Raw genomic sequence first — 25,114 nt, 5'->3', positions numbered from 1 at the left:
AGTATATATTTTTTAGAAAGGGCTGGTCAGGAAACCAGAAATATAACACAATACAATTACTTCCAGAAAGTAAAAGAACACAGATGCTATATTGTCATAATTATTTTATCTTCCTTCTTGATACATTGGACAAATATTCCTCATGTATCTTAGGTGATATGTGAATTGGCTGAGCTTCTGAGTTCCTGTGTGTTTATACAGGTAATCTTACTCAGTGAAGTTGTCAGCTTCTTGTTTTTCACTAATTCCCTCATCTTGCATGACAAATTCCTCATTAAGCAAATGGTCCTCTATAATGAATCTGAAGGTCAGCATTATATTTACTGAAACTAAACAAGGCAATTACTTCAAGATATGAGTGATCAAGAAAAATCCTTTTCACCTAGGCAGTGAACTTAGTGCTAAAGTCTTCAAGATAAGCAATTTGGTGGATGAGGAGTCAGATAGAATCAAGAGTAGAGGTAATATTTACAAAGAGGAATCCTTAATTCTCTAGGCTCTTCTTCATTTATAATTACTTTCCTTTATATCCAAATGTGTCTATATTTTAGAAAATATTTAAGTCTTAAAGTTATGTATTAAGTAGAAATATTCAAGAGGGAAAACTACAAGATTTTAATTTGTGATTGACTTTACAACTACTTGTTAAAATGGACTTAACTCATATTCTCTGATATCCAAGCAATAGAAATGTTAAGAGAAGATAAATTAAATTATTTAGGGTACCTGTGAAAATCACTGAATTCTCAAGAAAAGAAAATTCAATTAGTTACAGGATATAAAAAATAGTTGGCACAACTTTATTAAGAAGTAAATATCAGGTGTTTGAAGTTAGAGATCAGGATTTCTTTTTCTTTTGTTTTATTTTTTTTTTCCAAAACAACAAATTCATTTCATTTTGCTTCCAGAACCATAGACATATATATAAGCAAAAGTTAAGTCACAGTACTAGAACTATAAGTCCAAGGTCAAAAAGTCAGTAAGGCTAGTTCCTTTGGGGAGTTCTTACAAAACGTGTTTCATGGCTTACTTCAAGATTCTTAGGTTATAGCCCATCTTTGGCGTTTATCCTTGGTCCCAGACAAATCACTCTAAACCTTGTCTCTAGCATTACATTGTCTCTGGGTCCAATTTTCCCCATTCTTTTAAGGAACTTGGTCACTGGATCAAGTTCTACCTTAGTGTAATGATGTTTTAATCTTAATGAGATTACATTCATAAAATGCCTTATAAGGTCACATGTATCTGCATTAGTTGTTAAGGCGCTATAAGCAGTGGAATGCTTACAGACAATCTTGGATGAGACTGAATCAAGATGGAGTTCTAATCCCACCAGGGCAGAGAGACATATATACATATATACATACATACATATATACATACATACATACATACATATATATATATATATATATATATACACACACACACACACACACACAGAGAGAGAGAGAGAGAGAGAGAGAGAGAGAGAGAGTTTATAATAAGAAATATCTAGAAATAATTTAATGCTCTGTAAGGAAAATGTGTATTTCAGTGGAAAACTATGAGTATGGTTTATACATACAACCCAGCATTATATTATTCTAGGAGAGGTATTTCCAATTCCATAAACTGTAGATAATTCTCAGTAATGGAAACAAATGCCTCACTATAGGCACAGAAATTTTTTCTCTGGAGGCTCAAGTGGTGTCCCTCCCATTTCAAGAGACTGAAATTGAACTGATTAGGAGCAAGGTAGTGTTTTCTAATAGTTAGCTAGGGACTGACTCACAGAGCATGGATGCCACCTTGTCTCTTCTGGCACTACGAAAACTAGTGTTTGATCCTTTCTCATCCAAGATGACTGCAAACAACAACTTCTCACCAACAGTTTATTGCTTCTTTCTCAAATTTTCATAGTCATAGCACATCTGTGGGCAGGTCCTTCTTGTGTTAGTCTCCTGAGCCCACCAACCATTCAGGTCTCCTCTTTACGTACCTAAATCTGGTGATGAGGATCTTTCTAATTTTATGTTTGATTAACTTATAAGTGGGACTGGGCTGGAGAGAAGGCTTATTGGTTGATGAACTTGCCTGCTCAGCCTAAGGACCCAGGTTCAATTCCCCAGTATCCACGTAAGCCAGATGCACAAGGTGGAGCATGCATCTTGAGTTTGTCTGCAGTGGCTAGAGGCCCTGGCATGCCCATTCTCTCTGTCTGCCTTTTCTCTCTCCCTCTCTTTCTCTTTTACTAATAAATAAGTCATATTTTTAAAAATTAAAAAATCTATGCATATTTATGCATATATATACACACACATATATATATATACACAATATATATATACAAATGTTAGTCTCTTGGCTGTTTGGATCTCTCTTGGCTCAGTGGCCACTCTCCTGCCCCTATGTGAGGGAGATCTTCTTAATCTCTTATCTGCTCTCCTCCATCACAGTCAGGCTGGAAGGAGGGAATTTATTTTGTCCGAGGCACTCTCCTTATTTGTTCGGGGCATTTTCCTGCTTGCTTCAAGTGTGTGTGAGCACCTGTCCCAGAGACCTTTACCTTATGTGAGGGAGATTTTCACAGTCTCCCTTCTTTCCCAGCTAGGCTAATTCTTCCTGAAATAAATCTTATAATTTACCCTTGTTTTAGCCGACATTTTCAATTCTTTGATAATGTGTAGCAAGTATCCAAAGTTTGTATTCACAGGCCTATAGGTTTCTCAAATCTTTATGTGGATCTAATCCCTTCCCAGACTTCAACCACACATCAATATTTTTCCCATTTTGCCGGGGTCCAGCCCTGGCTTGAAGGAGGGTCCCCGAAGAGAGGTGTGAAAGGGAGCGGCGAAATAACAACTCGAAGTCAAGTTCTGGTGCAAGCTGACAGGCTAATGCTGAAGGCAGCTGAGTTTTTCTATCTTTTTCTCTCTGCCTCCTTTTCTGTTTCTATATTTTTTATTATTTTCTTTCTATTTTTCTATTTTTTTCTTGTTTTTTCTTTTTCTATTTTTTTTGTCTTTTTTCTGTTTTTTGTTTTTCCCTGTTTCTATGCTTCCATGTTTCTGTATTTTTTTTGCTTCTCTGCTTCTTTGCTTCTCTGCTGCCACAGCTCTTAGTCTCAGTCTTTTATTTTCTGATCACGTCATGCAAGAACAAACTGTAAGAAAGGTACAATTTTACAGAATTCATAGAAACTTTTTGTTATTTCTTATCATCAAGCAATCCCATAATTATTCACGTCAAGTAAAGTCATCAGGCCCCTGTAATGATTAACTGTTTTCACATTTTCCCCATGTATGTGCGGTCAAGCACTTGTGATTTCCTGGACTTCTACTTTCAATTACTCTATTAAAGGTGAGAGGCAAAACAACCACAAATGGGGCTTCCCATCATTAATCACTGATCCAGCAGATCCATTTATCCTTTAATTATTTATTTTGAATTTTCCTTTTCACATCTCACCAATACTTAGACTTTGGTCCCCCCAATTGAACTATTTCTGACTTCGGTTGTTTTTCTGTAAGGGTTCCTGGTAAAGAGTCAATTGCAATTGCCACCATTTAGAAAAATTAGTCATATAACAGTGTTTACGTTGTTCCGGGAGGTTCATTGTTTCCTCCTAAGTGTCCTGTACTCCATGCCTGACTTTCTTTAAGGCCTTTAAGGAAAACAATTATCTTTGACCCATTTTCTTGTTTTTCCAATTCTATGCCAGAGCTTCTTTCAGATACATTGACCAACACTTTACCGACACCAATTTTTACTGGAAAATTAAACTTAGAGATTGGGATACCAAGTGAAAGACAAAGAAAGACAAACATTATATAGAAAAACCACATATTTCTGTAGCATAGAGAGCCAAGGATTTTTCTATAGAGGGGCCACATTGGACTTCAAGGAAGAGACAGCTGGGCTGGAACTATGTCAAGCAACTCTTCAGCGCTCGATTCCTCGTGATCCTGAAATGGCATGCTTGCCGTCTCCAGCACCATTTGTACCTTTACTTTGCATTTTTTTCTTTCTTTCCTCCATCTTACCCTCCATTTTTCTTCCTTCTTTTCCTTTCTCTTAAAAAATAAATGTGGGATAGAGATATTGCTTGGTGGTTAAGGATCTTGCCTGCAAAACCAAAGGACCCAGGTTCAGTTACCCAGTGCCCAGGTAGAGCCAGATTCACAAGGTAGCACATGCGTCTAGAGTTCCTTTACAGTGGCTACAGGTCCTGACGTGCCCATTGTCACCCCCCCTTCTTTCAAATAAATAAATATATTAAAAATTTTTTCGACAGATTATTTTTAAGTTTCAGAGTTAAAAGTTTACTTTATTTTGAATACTGTTGTTTATCATGCCTTTTAGTATAGAAGTGGCTCAAATATCTATGTAAGTAATCACTACCTTAAATAAAATTATCTTGCTGAAGCATTTAATAGCACAGATATGGCATAGAAAAATTCTTCAGAAGGTAACAAATAGCAGTTCTGTCACTAATTGCCAGTGTGAACTTTTGTTTCAATTATCTTGCATAAAACAGAAATAATAATAGTACCAATTTTATAGTTGTATTATATAAATTATTGTGTCAAACAGCTTTGAAGATGCAGTGTAGAAAGTATATGACAGTCTGTATTTAAAAGTGATTCAAAGGTACCATAATTTCATGATTTTATTCTGTCAGATTATCTATGCATCTTAATCGATGCTAAAAGAAACATACCAATATATAATTTTATTGTGCAAATTCCTGTTGGTTATCTACAGATATACCATTGTGCACACACCTGATCTTGTGTAATCAAAGAAGCTAAGCAAGATCCAACAGTTGGTGAATAATTGAATGCAAGAAATTTCATGTTTTTATTTACTTTCCTTTCATTGACTTTTAGGTATTATAGTGGACATATGTGAATTTTTAAGGAATAAAAATAATTAAATTCAGGATTGTACAGCTTTTTAATATATTTATATATATGTGTGTATTATATATGTGTATATGTATATATGTTTTTAAAAGTAATATCTCACTGTAGTCCAGGCTGACCTGGAGTTCAGTATGTAATCTCAGGGTGACCTAGTAATTCCTAGAATCCAGTATAATACCTAAAAGTCAATGAAAGGAAAGTAAATAAAAACATGAAATTTCTTGCATTCAATTATTCACCAAGTGTTGGACTTTGCTTAGCTTCTTTGATCACAAGAGATCAGTTGTGTGCACAATAGTATGTCTGTAGAACCAACAGGGATTCTGCCTCCAGAATGCTGGGATTAAAGGCATGTGCCACCATACCCTGCATCTGTTGGTTGGAAGGTTCATTCTTAGGATCTGCTACACATGAGGACAGAAGCAAAAAAGACTTCTACAGGAGAGAGAAAGAATTTGTGAAGCAATTAAGGAAGAAACTACTGGGCCGTATCAGCTTTCATAGTCATTATGATGTAAATCCATATCTGACATAACATTTGAATGTGACATTCTAGAAATTTATGTGTAAATTAAATGATTAAGTATATAGTTTTGTCTAAAAAGGTAGGGACAGAATTTGGGAGATGGCTCAGCAATTGAAGGTACATTTTTCCAAACTCTGCCAGCCTGGGTTTGGTTCTATAACTCTCATATTAAGCTGAATGCATAACATGGTGCATGTGACTAGAGTTTGCAGCAGCAAGAAGCCCTGGCATGCCCATGTTCTCTCTCTCTCTCTCTCTCTCTCTCTCTCTCTCTCTCTTTTTCTTTCATGAATAAATTTAAAAATATTTTTAAAGAGGAGTAAAGATAGCTATTAAGGAAAACAGACATTTTGTTGATATAAGCAAACAGTCATAGTCTTCAACTAAACTGACTGTGTGTTTCTCCTAAGTCTATAATTGTACTCAATGAAGTATTTTTTTGATGTAAGAATAATTTATTATGTTATAATTTTAGTTTTCTGTCTGGCCATTTTTTTTTTTTTTTTTTTTTTTTTTTTTTTTGTTTTTCGAGGTAGGGTCTCACTCTGGTCCAGGCTGACCTGGAATTAACTCTGTCATCTCAGGGTGGCCTTGAACTCATGGCAATCCTCCTACCTCTGCCTCCCAAGTGCTGGGATTAAAGGAGTGCGCCACCACGCCCGGCCTGTCTGGCCATTTTAATTTATTTCTGTAGGTTCGTGTGGAATTTCTAGCTCTGGCCTTGAGAAAGTTTGATCATTAATTTTTAAATTATTATGATGCATATTTGTGACTAATAATTTTATTTGTTCTACTATTTTAGTATATTAAATCAAGTTCTACTTTAGGGAATAAATATGTAGTCATAACAGAGAAGACTCTAATAACAGCATAGGATTACCTTACTTTTTAACAAAACTTTTCTTTTCCCTATGTACCAAACACAATTAGTGAAAGAAGTAGAAATATGACATCAGAATGGTAAGAAATGTTATCTAAGAACAACATTTCATTCCTCATTTATATAAAAAAAAGGGAAATGGAATGCTAATACAAATTATTTTATTCCTTTTTATTTATTTTCTATTTATTTCTAATTTTAAAAATAAATAAATATCCAAATAACTATGCCATATATTTTTTTAAAGATGGCTCATATACTCCTTGACTACTTTTACAAAATGCCCAATAAGTATTTTATAAGGACATAATGGATTTCTTCCAAAAGGGGTAGATTTAGATATAAGAAAAGGAATAGGAATCTTTTTGACTAATGATGGTTAATGGCTTAGTCAGTTTGGGCAATTGTTGCAGTCTGGTTCGTATTGCTGGTAGAAATAACCCAATACCATTTGTTTATTTAACATCTAATATAAGGATTAATGATCATGGGCTTAATGAAGTATTTATGAAAATTTGGACCAAATTTTACAAAGTGTTAAACATTTGCTCTTTAAGATAGGTTTTATGGTTAAACATATAATTTACCAGAAATGGCACAGGTAGAAATAATTCATTTAAAAAACCATTTTTTCACAGCTACATCAATGGCATTTCAATAAGGGAAAACGTTAACATAGTGGGAAAAAATACAAATGAACATTAAGACACATTTCTATCTTTATGTCAAAGACTTTATAAATTTTATATGTTTCATATGGTAAAGAAATAATACATGAAATCTTTGTTATGTAAGCATATTTTGCAGCTTTATTTTGGTAAATAGAAATTTTTAATTTGACATTCATGTATTTAAAATTTTAATTTAAAATATTGTATTAATCTTTAGTTATATTTATCTTCTATAAATTTCCTTGCAACATAATTTAACCTTCTAAGCTTTCTAGTTTTGTCCTTTACATTTTCTTTTCCTTTTTGAAAAATTTCTTAATTTAGGACAAAATATTTGCTACTATACACAAGTCCTTCCTTAGTACCACAAGACAGACAACAGAATAAACAAATCTACTGGCTATTTAAAAAGTTTTGAATCGAAATTTTATTTATGGCATGATGTATAAACAAACTGTCATGTATCATTAAAAGAATGTTTCTTATCTGTTATAGGTCTTAAGAAAATTTATTACTATTTATTTTATTTTGATTTCTAAAAAGGCTCTTTAGCCCTTTTTCTTGGTCTGAGTTTCAGAATGTTACATCTTACAAGAGCTTGCCAAGAAAACATAAGACTTCGGTCAGTGAATTTATCTGAATGACAAAAGGTAGGTTAGACCATACGTAGTGACTCAAACACCCTGCAAATGGCATCTGTTCCACTGAAGATGGGAAGAACTAGGATATAGTTAATATCTTCTTGTCTGAAGGACCAATGAAAGGGAAGAGAGAAACAGAATGACTGCTATTGCAGGGTAGACACAGTTCTACCAATGGGAAGGGCAATGAAAGCCTGGAACCAGAGCATTTTTATATTTGTAAAATGAATAATATTTCTGAAACTTTCATAAATAAACAGAATAGCATGATATTTTATCATATTGCCCCTGAAAAAAAGATTACATAGCATTACATTATATTTATAACCTTATATTTTCTGTTTCTGACATAAATACAAATCCAATATTGCCTTTTTATGAACAATCCTGGCTCTATCTAGATAACTCTATAATGAACATTCATACCAAATTAAATATTAAATTATATAATCCTATGACATTACTCATAACATAATTGATTACCTATAGAAATGAAGTAATGTTGAGTGACAACTTTATCTTTCCAATAGTAAAAATCAGTGATCTCAGTACTGGCCAAATAATGTGACGTTCATATAGCAAAGACCACAAATCATGCAAAATATTTCTTCATATAAGCCAATATTTTAATTTTATTTCATCTTCTAAATTTATAGCTTAATTTTGCCTAGCCAAAAGTAATTTATAAATTCTTTGAGTATTTAATAGAAGTATATTTAAGAAGTTAATGACTCTTAATATGCAAGATAATAGCTACCTTTTGTAATCTGATAGGCTTTTTTTCATTTTTTGCCTGATTATAAACTTAACTTTTGAATATTCTAGCCAAACCATTCTGCCAGTTAGCTCAAAAATTAACATTGTAGTATCTACAACTTTATTATATTTTACTGAGATAAAGCCTTTGTATCACCAGTTTTTTCTTTAGTCATAAGATTTACAGTTAATTCTTCAATGCTTGTATTTTAGGTAAGCTTTGCTAAGGACCTGAAATAATTAGCATTTCAAAAGAAACAGTAGCATGGGAGCAGGAAGGGAATTGCAGATAGAAACATATATGTTAATGCCATAGTGATGCGTTCAAAATGTCACCCTATTATGTTTATATTACCCACATATTAAAGGAGGCATGCCAAAAAGAGTAATTTTTGTACAAAGCAAGAAAAAGTTAAAATGAAGTAGCCACAGATTTTGATACTGATATTTTCAGGAATACTGGGGAAACATTGAGTCTTTCCCTGTGTTATTTTGGACATGAAATCACTATTCAAAACAAATACATGGTCTGGAGAGATGACTTAGCGATTAAGGTGCTTGCTTTAAATGCCAATGGGCCCAGGCTCAATTCCCCAAGACCCACATAAATCAGATGCACAACATGGCACATGCATCTGAAGATCATTTGCAGTGGCTGGATGTCCTAGCATGCCCACTCTTTCTTTTTCTTTCTCTCTGCCTTTTTCTCTCTCAAATAAATTTAAAAAATAAAAAAGAAACATGTACATGAAGACAATGTGCACACATATAACACGATCACATTGAACCACAGTGGTTCTTCAGTAGAAGTAATGTAGAAAAATTTAATACTTTTTAATAAAAAAAATGGTCAGCCAATGAAGCAGGTTACTTAGACTTACATTAAAAGCTTTACTTGTTCTTAAGAGCTAATCACTAGGGAAATCTGCCCTTAAAGTAGAAAGGAGAAAATGGATTTGTAGTTAATAGAGTGATCTGAAGTTCATTAACAATCTAAGAGTCTTGACATCACTCAGAAAACTCCATGGTCAAACTTTTTTTGATTTTTATGCTTTTGTCCAAGGTGTATAGACAGCTTTGAGTATCCCTCTTTCTCTGGAAGATATGTCTGAAAAGAAGCCATTATGTTTTACTTGCATATAAAATGTTTCTCCTCTTACAGATTTTTAGAAAACAAAGTAGAAGAGGCTGAAAAATAGAGTACCAGAAATATTTTCTACTAGAGAAAATAATAGAATCATAAATAGATGACAGATAAGGAGCATTGTGTTCTTTATGATTTATCTTTATTATTGATGAAATGTCCAAAATTTTCTCATGAACATCCTTTTCTATACATCTTTCTTTAATACTCATATTTTATTTTTTTCATTTAAATGTCAGTTAAACCAGATTTCTCATTGATCATCTTTAGTTGTTGTGTTTTTTTTTTTTCCCTTAGAACCTCTAGTTTAGCATCAAAAGAAATAAAATAGTAAGTGTTCCTCATTGAGGAAACTCTAAAATCAAGTTTCATTTATTAAGATGTCCTCATATTTCCAAATACTTGGATGCTAAATTGCTATACTTATCAAATAAAAAACCTGCTAGAGTACCAACTGATATTTTTTTTACCAAACATTGCCTCCTTGAATGTTATTTTCTTCTGAAAATCTTAAACTTCTTTATGTTAACTAGAACCTATTATTTCAAAATCTTATAAATAAGAAAAAATGAAAATTAATTGACTTATTACTATTTTTAAAGTTTTCACTGCCCATATTATGTTTCTATTTGCCAATCTTGGTACATTTATCATGATGTAAAAGGTATACCTTATCTGCCATGATATCAGCTTAATTCTAAAATTTTAACATGTGAGCATTATCTCTTATTTTATTTGAACACATCCTTTAATGAGTCAGTAATTTTTAACTATGGGTTTATTTACACTAGTGACCTACAGACCTTCATTGTGTTTGTATTTAAGAACTTCTGCCAACTTACATTTCTTGTAGCATTCATTACTTCATTATTAGTATGCTTTACTCCAGATTTGCTATAAACATGAAATGTATCAAGACTATTACTTAATTTAGTCTATGGCTTCATTAAATGGGTGAGAGAGATAGAAAGGTGAGAGGAATAGAGATAAAGAGAAGAGTGTGTGTGGGGTGGTGCATGTACTTGGGAAAATGGAAAAGGGACTGAGAGAGATATTTTATTTGTTGAGTGATAGCTATAACTTTATTTGCAATTTTGTTAAAGTTATTCTAGTGTTTTGTTTCATAAGCATACAATAACTTTTTATTCTTTTTATACTACCCCAAACACAAACATGGTGAAAGGATAAGGCTGTTTTTACCTATTTATATCAATATGCAAAGTTGAATTGAATAACTTCACTTAAGAAGTTATATACTACTGACTGTGATAGATAGGTAATAGATAAATAGATAGGCAACAGATTATATATAGATAGATAAGCCATCTTTGTGATCATTTAGTTTTGATATAGATAGGGTACTCACTTTCCTGCAGTCTTATGAATGTGGACGCAAATTGCTTTAGGTTATCATTCACTACTGGTATCATCTAACAGTTCACATCACAAACTCCATTGCTATGAAGAACTAAATAATGACTTTTACATTCCAGGATCTTGTATATTTAAACTAATTAAAGTTTTTATCTCTATGAAGAACAACCATAGGAATAAATATTTTAGGTATTTTTTTGTTTCATATTTTAATCACAATCACTATAATTAGAAGATCATAAAGATTTACAATTTATTTTTTTTCACTTTAAAAAATTTATTATTATTATTATTATTATTATTTAATTGACAACTTCCATGATTGTAAATAATATCCCATGGTAATTCCCTCCCTTCCCCCACTTTCCCCTTTGAAACTCCACTCTCCATCACATCCCTTCCTCCTCTCAATCACTCTCTTTTATTTTGATATTGTCATCTTTTCTGCCTATTATGATGGCCTTGTGTAGGTAGTGTCAGGCACTGTGAGGTCATGGATATCCAGGCCATTTTGTATCTGGAGGAGCATGTTGTAAGGAGTTTTATCCTTTCTTTGTCTCTTACATTCTTTCTGCCACCTCTTCCACAATGGACCCTGAGCCTTGGAAGATGTGATAGAAATATTTCAGTGCTGAGCTCTCCTCTATCACTTCTCAGAACCTTGGTGCCTTCTGAGTCATCTGGGCGCTTTGGTGAGCATAGTATATATATTTAGCCAGACAGCAGCAGATGTTACGCCCCTAGGGTTCATGACTACCCTGTTGTAGGTTTTCAGTATCAGGGATGTATTTCCTCCCATGGAGAGGGCCTCCAGTAAGTTTAGAGGGGAGTTGGTTTCCCCCATAACAGATGTGTCACTATTGCACTAGTTGGCTCATTTGGCCTGGCTGGCCAAATATAAGGCTTGCAGTGTCCACTGGTGATTTCTCTCTCTCCCATTGAACTGCATGCAGCATGGCTTTTTGCAGCTTTCTATCAGCTGGTCCACATGGAGGAGGTTTTCAGCTCAGCTTCAGCAGGATTTCTCAGTGAACTTGTAGCCCAAATATGTGGTGTCTTTAAAATAGGGTCTTACCATCTATTCCTGGTGGGAAACCAAGGGCAATAACAATGGCCGGTAATGTTTTGGGTGCATCAGGGACCTCCCTGGCCAACAACTCATTGGAAGGTATCCTATCCTTGGCACCAAAAATTTTCTAGTAAGGGCTGGAGAGATGGATTAGCGGTTAAGCGCTTGCCTGTGAAGCCTAAGGACCCCGGTTCAAGGCTCGGTTCCCCAGGTCCCACGTTAGCCAGATGCACAAGGGGGCGCACGCATCTGGAGTTCGTTTGCAGAGGCTAGAAGGCCTGGCGGGCCCATTCTCTCTCTCTCCCTCTATCTGTCTTTCTCCATGTGTCTGTCACTCTCAAATAAATAAATAAAAAATTTTAAAAAAAAATTTCTAGTAACAATTTATGGCTCCTGAGTGTTACATTGTCCAAAAAAGTAGGTGTCGATATGACTTATTTACTTCCTCTTAGATAAAAACGACAGATTTATATTGACAGGTTTTCAATTTAAAAAGTCTCTCATTTCGGTCAAAACAGTAGGTAAAATTTTACCTGACACAATATTTTTTTCTTAAATTTATTAGTTTTCTTTTCAGTAAATACAGGCAGATTGGTACCATTATTTAGGCTCATCTGTGATCTACCCCCTCCCATTAGACCCTCCTTGTTAATGAAAATGGGTCGTGCATTGTGGAGTTAGCCCCCAGTTATTGGTATGATAAATGTCTCTGCAAATCATGACCCAACATGTGACTCTGACATTCTTTCCGCCCCCTCTTCCGCAAAATTTCCCTGAGCCATGTTGGGTTCATTTTTGGTCTGCTTCAGTGCTGAGGTGTTGGGGGCCTCTGATGCTCTGGCTCTCTGATTTGGTAGGAGTTGATTTTTTTCTGCGTTGGTCTCCTTCCCTTTTGTGCTGGTATCTGGTTCACAGGAAAACATCACCCTTGCTTATTTCGCCAGTTGTCCTTAGTTTCAGTTGGGCCCTATTGAGGTATGTTGGGGCAGCTTTCTTCTTAGGATCTGCATCTATCTGGAAAAGAGAAGCAGATTCTCCAACGGAGAGTAAGTTAGCACCTGGAAAATTGACATAACACTTACTTTTTTGATAGACAGTATGATAGGTGTAGGCCCTCTTATACCCCGTGATTGATGGTAGCTTGATATTGTAGAGTGGGCTTGTGTTTGGGTATGGTTCTGACTTGTTTCCCAGCTCCAGCTATGGGTCTAGTACCACTGAGTGGATCAATTAGCCAAATCAAGAACCATTGGTTCCTCACCATGGCTGTATACCACTATTGCACTTGTGTGGGCATCACATCCGGTTATTTGTTGCTAATTAGGTTAAACAATGTGTTGCTTGGACAGATCTTGGTCATTTCCCCCAGTCGCCTATGTAGCACCTTCTAGCACTAGACACGCTGACTGTCTGGGGACTGACTCTTTCCTGGCTTCCAGCCGTGTCATTCCATTTTACGCGTCAGCTGCGTATGGAGTTTTCAGCAATAGGGTCTTACCACTGGCCTTTGGTGGGTCATCAAGTACTCTGACAGAAGTCTGTCATTGTTTTGGGAAACCTTGTAGGATTCTCTGATTAAAAGCTCATTGTGGATGGTAGGCCCAAGCTGGAAGTGGGGGTTATAGGTTAGTGTCCACTAAGAAATTGAGGAAAAACATAACTAATATACAAGAGTTAGAGAGGAGAGAGATAGAGGGGAGAGGGGGACAGGGAGGGAGGGAAGATGTAGGAGACTTAGGTCAGTCTTGATCCTACCCTCTCCAGTGTCTTGTGGTTCAGGTGTTTCCTGTAAGGGTCTAGTGAATGTTCAGCCATTTGGTCTGTCTTTTAGGAAGTAAAATTTTATGGTACCATTGCCTTCTGGGTCTGTATTACTGTTTTCCACCCTTCGATTCCCTCCCCGCCTTCCCATCCATCTTATTGTCTAGTCCATGAGGTGCTTGCTTGGTATGTAAGGCATCTTGGATAGATTCAGGTTAGGTGTTGCAGATGAGTGAGACTATGTGTCGATTTTTTTTTCTGTGATTGGGTAAGTTCGCTGAGAATGATCTGTTCCAGGTTCAACCATTTTTCCTCAAATTTCTTTATGTCATTTTTTTTCTTACTGCTGTATAGAATTCCATTGTGTAGATATACCACTTCTTTGTTATCCATTCTTCTAATGATGGACATCTGGGTTGATTCCAGCTTTTAGCTCTTATGAATTGAGCCGCTACAAACATGGTTGAGCAAATCTCTCTGGCTTTTGGTTTGAAGGTTTTAGGGTAGATGCCCAGTAATGGTATAACTGGGTCTGTTGGTATTTCTATAGTCAGCTTTTTCAGGAGTCTTCATATTGCTTTCCAAAGTGGTTGTACCATCCTGCATTCCCACCAACAGTGAATGAGTGTCCCTGCTTCTCCACATCCTCGCCAGCATTTATTTTCATTTGACCTTTTGATATTGGCTATCCTTATTAGGGTAAGGTGGAATCTCATAGTTGCTTTCAGTTGCATTTCTCTGATGATTAGGGATGATGAACATTTTCTTAGGTGTGTGTTCGCCATTTGTATCTCTTCCTCTGTGAATTGCCTATTTAATTCTTTGCCCCATTTTGTGAGTGGGGTATTTGTCTTCTTATTGTTTAGACTTTTGAGTTCTTTGTAAATTCTAGAGATAAGGCCTCTATCAGTTGGATAACCTGCAAATATTTTCTCCCATTCTGTGGGTATTCTATTGGCTTTGCTTATTATATGCTTGTCTATAAAGAAACTCTTCAGCTTCATATGATCCCAATGGTTCAGTGACTGTTTAAGAACTTGAGCCACTGGGGTTTTGTTCAGGAAGTCTTTTTCCATTCCTATATCATGGAAAGTACTTCCTAAATTTTCTTCCAGTAGTTTTTGAGTTTCTGGTCTTATGTTGAGGTCTTTTATCTATTTGGATTTAAGTGTAGTGCATGGTGACATGTGTGGATCAAGTTTTAGTTTCCTGCCTGTGGTTATCCAGTTTGTTCAGCACCATTTGTTGAAGATGCTATCTTTTTCCACACTATATTGTTTGGGCCTTTGTTGAATATCAAGTAGCGATAGTTGCTAGACCCAAAATCTGGGTCCTCAAGTCTATTCCATTGGTCTATACTCCTGTTTTTATGCCAGTACCATGCTGTTTTTATTACTATGGCTTTGTAATATAGCTTTATATCAGGTATGGTGATGACACCAGAGGTATTTCTTTTGCTGAGGATATGATTGGATATGCGAGGCCTTCTGCCTTTCCACATGAAAAATGAGATCATTTTTTCTATCTCTGTTGAGAACACTGTAGGGATTTTAATTGGAATTGCATTAAATCTATATATTGTCTTTGGTAAGATTGTCATCTTAACAATGTTAATTCTGCCTATCCAGGAGCATGGGAGGTCTTTCCATCTTTTCAAGTCCTCCTCAATTTCTTTTTTCAGAGTTTTTATATTTTCATTGTATAGATCTTTTACTTCCTTGGTTAACGTTATTCCAAGGTATATAATTTTTTTTGTTGTTATTGAAAATGGGACTATGTCCTTTATTTCTTGTTCTGTGTCTTTTTCATTTGCATACAGAAATGCTACCGATTTTTGTGCATTGATTTTGTATCCTGCTACTTTGCTATAGGAGTTAATCACCTTCAGGAGTTTTGGGATGGAGTCTCTCGGGTCTCTTACATATACAATCATGTCATCAGCGAATAGAGCTAACTTAACATCTTCCTTTACAAATTGTATCCCTTTTATTTCCTTCTCCTGCTTTATTGCTTGGGCTTGGACTTCCAGAACTATATGGAAAAGTAGAGGTGAGAGAGGACATCCCTGTCTTGTTCCTGATCTCAATGGGAATTCCTCCAGTCTCTCTCCATTAAGTATTATTTGGGCCTTTGGAGCTTTGTATATTGACTTTATTATGGTAAGATGTGAACCGACCATGCCGATTCTCTCCAATGTTTTGATCATGAAGTGATGTTGTATCTTGTCAAAGGCCTTTTCTGCATCTATCGAAATGATCATGTGGTTTTTATGTTTAAGCTTGTTTATGCGGTGTATTACATTGACAGATTTTCATATGTTGAACCACCTTTGTGTTCCTGGGATAAATCCCACTTGGTCAAGGTGGATATGCTTTTGATGTGTTGTTGGATTTGGTTTGCGAGTATTTTGTTGAGGATCTTTGCATCTATGTTCATTAGGGAAATAGGCCGATAATTTTCTTTTCTTGTGGCATCTCTGCCTCGTTTTGGGATTAGGGTGATACTAGCTTCATAGAAGGAGTTGGGTAGCTTTCCCTGTTCTTCAATTGTGTGGCACAGTTTTAGGAAGATTGGTTTGAGTTCTTCCATGAAGGTTCGATAAAATTCGGCTGGGAATCCATGTGTTCCTGGGCTCTTCTTTTTTGGGAGGTTTTTTATTACTTTTTCAATCTCCATGAGTGTGATGAGTTCATTGAGGTGGTTGATCTGCTCTGAGTTTAGCTTTCGTAGATGATATGCATCCAGGAATTTATCCATCTCCTCCACATTTTCCAGTTTTGTGGAGTAGAGATTTTTGAAATAAGTCCTGATGATTCTGCCGATTTCACTCATGTCTGTTGTGATCTCTCCTTTTTCATTTTGAATTTTGTTAATTTGGAGTCTCTCCTTGTTTTGCTTGATCAAATTGGCCAGAGGCTTGTTAATCTTGTTTATTTTTTCAAAGAACCAGCTCTTTGTTTTGTCAATTGCCTTAATTGTTTCCTTGGTTTCCAATTCATTAATTTCTGCTCTGATTTTAATTATTTCTTTCCTTCTGGCGCTCTTTGGGTTGGATTTTTCTTGTTTTTCCAATGCCTTTAGGTGGATGGTTAGGCTATTGATTTGGGATCTTTCTGTCTTTTTTATGAAGGCATTGAGTGCTATGAATTTTCCCCTGAGGACTGCCTTCATTGTGTCCCATAAGTTTTGGTATGATGTGTTCTCATTGTCATTCAATTCCAGGAATTTTGCAATTTCATTTTTTATTTCATCCACTATCCATTTATTGCATAAGAGTGTGCTATTCAGTTTCCAGTTGCCGTTGGGGTTCTTGTTGGTTTTTTTGTTGTTGATTTCTAGGAATATAGCATTATGATCTGATATCATGCAGGGTATTATGTCGATTTTCCTAAATATGTGGAGGCTGTCTTTGTGACCCAGTATATGGTCTATTTTAGAGAATGTTCCATGTGCTGCTGAGAAGAATGTGTAGTCTGTGGATTTGGGACGGAAAGTTCTGTAGATGTCTGTTAGTTCTACGTGCTGTATGGTTTTGTTGAGCTCTCTTACTTCCCTGTTGAGCTACTGTTTGGATGATGTGTCTATTACTGATAATGGTGTGTTAAAGTCCCCAGCTATGATGGTGTTGGTGGTTATTTCTTTTTTATTGTCAAGTAGGTTTTGTTTTATGAACTGTGGTGCCCCTGTGTTTGGTGCATACAGATTTATGATTGTAGTATCCTCTTGATGGATTGTTCCTTTTATAAGTAGGAAGTAGCCTTCATTGTCTTTTTTGATTGTTTTTGGTTTGAAGTCAAGTTTATCTTATATTAATATAGCTACACCTGCTTGTTTCTTATTCCTATTTGCTTGGAATATTTTTTCCACCCTTTCACCCTGAGGAGGTTTCTGTATTTAGTGGTAAGGTGGGTTTCTTGAAGGCAGCAGATTGAGGGGTCTAATTTTTTGATCCACCCTGTTAGCTTGTGTCTCTTGATGGGTGAATTAAGGCCATTAATGTTTAGGGTGATGACTGTGAGATTTGATTTGATCCCTGTCATGTTGTGATTGTAGAGGTGTGTTGGCATTTCCATGGAATTTATTATTATTATTTTTTTTCTATCTACTCTGTGTTTGGTTGCTGTGATCTGCTTCTTGTAGGCATTTGTGTTTGGTTATTTGTTTCTTCTCTGTGGAGAATTTCCTGGAGAACTTTCTGTAGGTTTGGTTTTGTGTTCATATAATTATAAAGCTGAGTTTTGTCATGGAAAGTTTTCCTTTCACCATCTATTATAAGGGAGACTTTTGCTGGGTAGAGTAGTTTGGGTTGGAAGCCATACTTTCTTAGAGTTTGGAGAGTTTCATTCCAGGTTTTTCTAGCTTTCAGGGTTTCCATTGAGAAGTCTGAAGTAATTCTGATGGCATTTCCTTTGAAAGTGGTGTGCTGTTTTTCCCTAGTTGCTTTTAAGATATTTTCCTTGGTGTCAATGTTTAGAGTCTTAATGATAATATGTCTTGGGGAGTTTCTCCTTTGGTCTAGTCAGTTAGGAGTTCTGTTGGCTTCTTGAATCTTGATGGGCCTTTCTTTTAAGAGACGGGGGAAGTTTTCTTCAATTATTGTGTTAAATAAGTTCTCCATGCCTTTGGTCTGAAATTCTTCTCCTTCTGGTATTCCAGTGATTCTGATATTGAGACGTTTAAGTGTATCCCACAATTCTCTCATGTTCTGTTCACAGGAACTCTTGAACTTACTGAAATTTTTGGACTCTTGAACTATTTCTTCCATCCTGTCTTCCAGATCAGAATTTCTATCTTCCACTTCGCTGACTCTATTCTTGAGAGCCTCTAGTGAGTTTTGGACTTGTTCAATTAAATTTGCATTTTCTACTACTTTCCTATGTATCACTTCCATCTTTTTGTCCAACTCCCTTTTTGTCTCATTTTCTGATTTTCTTGATAATTCTTGGAAATCATCCTTGCATTTCTTTATGTATTCATTTAGTGTGGCCAGCTGATTTTTAAGGTCCTCTTTTTTTTCACTCTCCCTCAACTCTCTTAGCTCTCTTTGAATTCCTTCCAGTGTCTTATCATATTGCTCTAGCTTAGTGATGGTAGCATCCACACGATTATCTATCCTTTGTAGCTTTCCTGCCAGTTCTAGCAGTAGTTTGGTCATGGTTGCATTGTGCATTGCTTCCACTTGATGTTCTGATCCTAAACACTCTTCTATGCGTGCGGGGGGGGGGGTGCAGGGGGGCGGGGCAAGCCTGGGCGTGCGGGGGCACGGGATGCGCTCGGGCGGGCTGCGTGCGGAGGGGGGGCATGGGGCGTGTGGGGTGGGGGGGCATGGGGGGGCTGCTTTGGCGTGCTGGATGCGCCGAGGCACATGGGGGGGTGGGGCACACATGGGGGGCACAGGGTGCGCAGGGAGGTGTGGAGTGTGCGGGTGGGAGTGGGGCACGCTGGGGCATGGGAAGCCGCAGGACTCTCTGTCTCGTGGGTGGGGGGGTCATGCGGGGGGGCATGGAGCACGCTGACTTAAGCTGGGTCACGGGACGCCGTGGGACGCCTCGGGATGCGCGGGCTGATTGTGGATAGGGAGCGTGGGGCGCGCAGGGGGTGGGCGGTGCAGGTTTCACGGGGGCCGCCGGGGCGTGTGGGGCTCAGTGCATGGGGCCATTGGTGTGCCAGGCCGCGCCCCATGTGGCGGTTCAGGCGGGCGGGATGGCCAGGCATGGGTCGCGGGGGTGTGTGCTTTCCTCTTTTACCCCAATCTGTGCCCTCCCTCTAGCAAAAGGTTCTTAATTTCCCTAGAATACTTGCCTTTTTTTTTCCTTGTTGTCTGTAGTGCAGCTAGGCGGTCGCCATCTTGACCGGAAGTCCTGACCTGACAGAATTTTATACCCTTCTTCTAAACTTATATGTTGAAACCTTAATCCCTAGTATTTCAAAATAGGACTGTATTTTGCCATAGAGTATTTTAATAATATTTTATTTATTTATTTATTCACTAATTAATTCAAAGATGATATGGCATACACTATGGTTTTGGTTATTGAAAGTTAGAAGGGAAGGAAGGTATGCTAGGGGAGGGCCTTATTTTAATTTTTAAAAGTATCTAAGAGAGGGCTGGAGAGATGGCTTAGTTAAAAGCTTGCCTGAGGACCCCGGTTCAAGGCTCAATTCTCCAGGACCCATGTTAGCCAGATGCACAAGGGGGCACACGTGTCTGGAGTTCTGTTTGCAGTGGCTGGAGGTCCTGGCGTGCCCATTCTCTCTCTCTCTATCTGCCTCTTTCTCTCTCTGTCGCTCTCAAATAAGTAAAAATAAACAAAAAAAATTTTTTTTTAAAGTAAGAGAAAGCTGGGCTTTGTGGCACATGCCTTTAATTCCAGCACTTGGGAGGCAGAGATAGGAGGATCACCATGAGTTTGAGGCCACTCTGAGACTACTAGAGTAAATTCCAGGTAAGCCTGTGCTACCTCAAAAAAAAATAAATAAATAAAACAAACAAACAAAAGCATATCTGAGAGAAGAAAGTTACAATACTTTTAGAAGAGATTAGAAAGATAAGGAAAATATATAAGAAGTAGAGAAATGATAACAATAGGATGGATGGAGAAAAGTTCAAAGATTCCTAAAACCTAACTGACCAATACACAAACACACACACACACACACACACACACACACACACACACACACACACGCATATATCATGGAAGATATATGCAAAGGTTGAGGTTAAAAAGGTGATGCACATTGGGCTGGAGAAATTGCTTAGTGGTGAAGTGCTTGCCTGTGAAGCCTATGGATCCCGGATGGAGCCTCGAGTTCCCAGGACTCATGTTAGCCAGATGTGCAAGGCAGTGCATGCACCTGGAGTTCTTATGCAGTGGCTGGAGGCCCTGCATGCCCATTCTCTCTCTCTCTCTCTCTCCCTCTTTCTCTCTCTGTCTGTCACTCTCAAATAATAAATAAAAATACACAAATTTGTTTTTAAAAAGTGAGGCACTGAAAGAGAAAACCATTATAAAAAGCAACAAAAGTTAACACTAACCTTCAAACAATCCAAAAAAGCAGAGTATATCAAATGCAAAATCTCAGAATTTCTTTTAATAAAAATATTTTATTTATTTATTTGAGAGAGAGAAGATAGAGAGAATGAGTATGCTAGGGCCTCTAGCCAGTGAAAACCAACTTGATATGCATACATCACCTTGTGCATCTGGCTTATGTGGGCACTGGGGAGTTGAACCTTGTTCCTCAGGCTTTGCAGACAAGTGCCTTAATATCTAAGTCATCGTTCCAGTCACCAAGTTTAGAATTTTTACTTAATGGGAAGGGAAAGTTGTGGAATATTGCCTGGTTGGTATATTTGCGGAATTCACCTGCTCCCATCATCTTCTTCAAGTTCTTCTGAGCTTGAAAAACTGGCTTATGTAGGAAGAAGCCCTTTTCTCACAGTTTCAAAGGATCTAACTGATGTCAACAGCTAGGTTTCACCCAGCATAGTAACTTAGTTTACTGATCTCATCTCTTGCCAACAAAGAATATACTGTGTAAACTCTTACCTCTTTTGTTTCCTCTCTTTCATTAGTGAGGTTCCTATTACCTCATTGCCCATTATTCAATTGTGTGTGTGTGTGTGTGTGTGTGTGTGTGTGTGTGTGTGTGAGAGAGAGAGAGAGAGAGAGAGAGAGAGAGAGAGAGAGAGAAAGAAAGAGAGAGAGAGAGGCCATAGCCCACATGTGGAAGACAAAAGACAATTTTGGGTAGTGGTCCTCATCTTCCAGCTTGTTTGAAGCACTGCCTCTTGTTGCCCACCACTGCAAATGTCAGGATATCTGAAGTTCCAGGGCGTTTTATATCTCCACCTCCCATGTTGTCGTAGACAAGTTAGGTAACATATGCTCACTACTGTATACAGTGTAGCAACCAACTCGGGTACTCGCCTTTGCCTAGATGTGCTCTATCCATTCAGATATTCCTCAGTCCAATAATAACTCTTTCAACTATTAGGTTAAGTACTTAGCCCAATCATTTGAGTCATTTCACCTTAACATTTTTTTTAAATAAAAAGCCATAAATTTATTGCAAAATCTCAAAGTACCAGAGTGTCACTAATACAGAGCAAGTCAGCAATCTTGTCTTTATTTGCTTCCAGACATTTAACCCTTGATTGTTGATGTACTGAAATTGGCATACATTTTTTTTCTCATGCAGTGAACAGAATGGACACAGAGCAGATCCCTCAGAAATCAGTTTATAAATATTAAATTGCACTGAACATTCATAGTACAAAATACATTGTAAAGTGCTGAAAGTCATGTATGACCACAAAATCCCTGCAAGCTTCTCTTAAGCAGTGACAGAGGATGGCTATGTCCACTTTGTTTAGGTGTCTGGTTTATGCCAGACACTTTGTCATAGCTTCCCTCACCATCCCCAGAGTTTTACAGATTGTCCTACTTCTATGGCTGAATAAAATTAAAAAAAAAAAAAAAACTGTACAAAACGTAGCTGGCGGTGATGGACTATGCCACTTTCATTTCAGTGCAGAGAAATATTCAAGCTTGTGTGGACCTGTAACCACACTAGGCTTGTTTTGTTTCCCCTGAGTTGTCATAAATTAACAGTAAAGATTGAAAAAAAAAAATGGAACAGCAAGCATTGGCTATCTCTTGTAGGGGGAGGTTCAGGGAAGAATCACCTTAACATTTTATCTCCCAGTGGGAACCCTCTTGGTCTCAGCTTGCCTGCAAAAGTGCACTGGGGACTGGAGAGATGGCTTAGCGGTTAAGCGCTTGCCTATGAAGCCTAAGGACCCTGGTTCGAGGCTCGATTCCCCAGGACTCACGTTAGCCAGATGCACAAGGGGGCACATGCGTCTGGAGTTCGTTTGCAGTGGCTGGAAGCCCTGGCACGCCCATTCTCTCTCTCTCCCTCTATCTATCTTTCTCTCTTTGTCTGTCACTCTCAAATAAATAAATAAACAATGAATAAAAAAAGTGCACTGGTTTATAACACCCCAGGTGTTTTTTTTTTTTTAACTATTTTGTTGACAATTCTGCATATGTACACAATATATTTGGGTCATATTCTCTCCCATTATCTGTTTATGCCCCTTATCACATGCCTTTCCATAGAACCCCTTTATTTTTCCAACTAGTCCTAGTTATACAATTTTTCTTTTTATTTTGCCTTCCTCCACCATCCCAGACAGAATATTCCTGGGCCCAATATTTTGCAAGCCTTTTACAGGAAGTCCTTAGTCCCTCTGAGGTCATGACTGTGACAGCCACCTCATGAACAGAAGGGAGGGCTCTAAGGCCCTCACTCCTCTGTGCCCTCTTGCTTTTGCATTCTTTCCACGCCCTCTTCTGCAGTGTTCCCTAAACTGAGGAGAGTGACGTCTCTGCGCACTAAACAATCACTTGTTCTCGGTACTTTCTTGAGTTTTGAGTGTACAATATAAATGTTATACAGCAAAATACACTTTAAATGTTTTCTCTGCATTGTAACATATGTTTCCTATTTATAAATCATTCTTGTTGAGGATTAGGAGTTTGACATATGCCATTTTAAATTAGGAGATATTAGCCCCATGTTAACATTGTTGCATTAAATGTCAGGCTTCTGATATCTATCATTGAAACCAAGTCAGGTAGAGCTGTAGTTAAATCCTATTTTTAAAACAAAACACCAGCCTACTCCAAATATTAAAGTGAGATTTTTCAATATGTTTTTTTATCATAAATAAGCAAAGCTATTGTATTATACAAATAAACTATTTTCTCAGAGGTTTGTGAGGAAAAATTAGTATTACCATATGTATGTTGATATTACTAATGTTCTCTAGTGATTCAAAGGTTTATCATAAGTTATCCTAAAATTACTAATTCTAATATGCATGTCAAAATTATATTAAGGTGTATATCATTAAGAAGTCAGTTAAGGCCAATGACCCAGAAATTAAATAGTTAAATGAATTTGAGAGGAAAAATGTAAACAGGAAGAAACTTCTGAGTATGCTGTAATTTGGAATGAGAGAAATAAGATGAAAACTAAATCCCATAGCAATGTGTTTGAGTGGGATAAATGCAATACAGATAAACTTACTAATGACTCTACTAGGAACACATCATAAAATAATGATCAGTTAAATTGTAATAATAAAATAAATCTCTGCTCCCTGTGGCCATGATTTCTACCAATAGCTGTTAGCCCACTTGGCAATTTCCTGATTCAGCATTTATATCCAAAATACCCCGGCATTCTATTGGCAATACTGATTTTTTTCTGTCTTAATTTGCTCTGAGGCTTCTTTTATAATACTTCTCTTTCCATCATTAGCATTTGAACTCAACTAATTCCATCAAGGCATTAGTGTACATTTTGTAACAGACAAAATGGCAGCTATTTTCTAATTAGCTGAACCAGAAACATGAATATGGTTCTGTTGTCTAGAAAATGAGCTGGCTTGTAAAATTTGAAATATATCTCATTATAATAGCTGAGAGATCATGGTTCAAGCCAGAGTGAGAGATGGCTATTGGAGAGCACATGATCATTAAGTTTCTTTAAATTATCTATAATAATCCTCAACAAACGTCACAAGACAGGCAAGCTTCCACATTCTGAAAATGAAGATGGAGGAAGAATAATGTAATGACTTTTAGAAGAATAGATTTGAGGGTCTAGCAAAAGCTGCTTTTCATGTTTCTTTTTTTAAAAAAAAAATTATTTATTTCTTTATTTGAGAGAGACAGACAGAGAGAGAAAGACAGATAGAGGGAGGGAGAGAGAATGGGCGCGCCAGGGCTTCCAGCCTCTCCAAACGAACTCCAGACGCGTGCGCCCCCTTGTGCATCTGGCTAACGTGGGACCTGGGGAACTGAGCCTCGAACCGGGGTCCTTAGGCTTCATAGGCAAGCGCTTAACCGCTAAGCCATCTCTCCAGCCCTTTTCATGTTTCTTAATATGGATTTTGGATGGCATCAAAATGTTAAGACATAAATAGACATATACCAAGAAAGGTGTCTTAAACTTTGTAATTACTTGAACTGAAGTTCTCAGTGGTGCATCCTGCAAAATGTTTCCCTCCAATTAATGTCTACTTATTGTCTTATATTTATGATGTTTCAGTTATATTTTCACACCACTGTGTGACTTCTCAGACTAAAGTTATTTCTATTTTCTATTCATGCCTTTATGTAATAAAAAATGCCCTGCTTATAAAATTTATTTGTTAGGTTTTTAGTTCTTTGTGTTTTTTATTTATTTTTCTGCTTTTTATTATTTAAACTACCATGCACCAGAATAAATCCTTAAGCGAATTATTATATAATAATTCAAGTAATTAGCTAAATGCTTTGATTTGCTTATGGTTTGAGTGTCCTCAAG

The sequence above is a fragment of the Jaculus jaculus genome, chromosome 2 (assembly GCF_020740685.1).
Source record: "Jaculus jaculus isolate mJacJac1 chromosome 2, mJacJac1.mat.Y.cur, whole genome shotgun sequence".
Classification (NCBI taxonomy): domain Eukaryota; kingdom Metazoa; phylum Chordata; class Mammalia; order Rodentia; family Dipodidae; genus Jaculus; species Jaculus jaculus.
The sequence above is the reverse complement of the archived record's forward strand: the minus strand, read 5'-3'. Positions refer to the sequence as shown.